The sequence below is a fragment of the Myotis davidii genome, unplaced genomic scaffold (assembly GCF_000327345.1).
Source record: "Myotis davidii unplaced genomic scaffold, ASM32734v1 C63544418, whole genome shotgun sequence".
Taxonomy (NCBI): domain Eukaryota; kingdom Metazoa; phylum Chordata; class Mammalia; order Chiroptera; family Vespertilionidae; genus Myotis; species Myotis davidii.
The window spans coordinates 1-981 of NW_006372299.1; the positions used below are offsets into that span (position 1 = coordinate 1).

The 981-nt window shown below is 37.0% G+C and overlaps 1 long non-coding RNA gene across 1 annotated transcript; it reads left to right on the plus strand.

Moving 5' to 3' along the window:
- On the plus strand, positions 1–960 carry LOC107181474. Its single transcript, XR_001512150.1, has 2 exons — positions 1–71; positions 167–960. It is a non-coding gene; the product is annotated as an uncharacterized LOC107181474 (long non-coding RNA).
- The last annotated feature ends 21 nt before the right edge of the window (positions 961–981 follow it).

Below are 981 nucleotides of genomic sequence, written 5' to 3' on the forward strand. Positions count from 1 at the left end.
GGACAGAACTGAGGACATAACGCCTGAAGAAGAGAAACCCCAGGAACCCTTGATAATCTGAAAGCGACAAGGTCAGTATCTGTGATGTATAAGCTAATTCTGTGGGACTCGAAGGAATAAAAACCAACTAGGGCAGATTTCTGATAATTGGAATTTGTCTCAAAAGCACACAAAAACAACAACAGCAAAAAAGTCCCACAAAAACCTATATGTGGTGAGGTAATAAGTGCCAGTAACATGACATCATGGAGAAGATTCATTCATTCACTAAGTGTATAGGCTGCCTACCCTCCACTCACAGAGAAATAGAGAGTGAAACTAGAGGACTTCAAAGAGCTTTTGTAGTTCTGAGCAGCGATGATTCTACACTTTAAAAAATCTGAGTGCTAAGCCAAAACTAAGTGAATTGCCACTTTCTTGTAACACAAATGTCTTATATGATTTACAGAAAAACTAGTGATTCAGAACAAGTTTTATCCAAGCCCATGGATACACTCTGAGTCGAATTTATGGCTCATGACTGGCAATATTAATGGAAGCACTAATAAAAGTTATGATATGTAGCAATAAAACATCGAAGCATGGAATCATAAATCATATTCCAACAGGGTAAGGCAGGCCATTTTTCCTTTGTGATTTAATACAGAGTAGATTTTACACCAACCTTAGCTTTCCACAAGAGACCTATAAACCTCAGCATAGGCTAAAAACTGAGGCTAAACTATGCTGTTTTAAAGATAAAAATGCCAATGAACATACAGATACGAAAAAAATCTGACATTCTAGACTTACCAGTACAAAGTGGAAATTGTTTAGTTACCACACTTGATAGCATAAGACCACAGCAGGTTGCTCATTGGGTCCTTCTAATTTAAGATTCAATAGGTTGACTTTCTCCCTTTCAGCTTTACCAGGATTCTAGACTAAAGTCTGATGAGGAAATAAAAACTTATAATACTTTTGGTGACAGCTGTTGCTTTT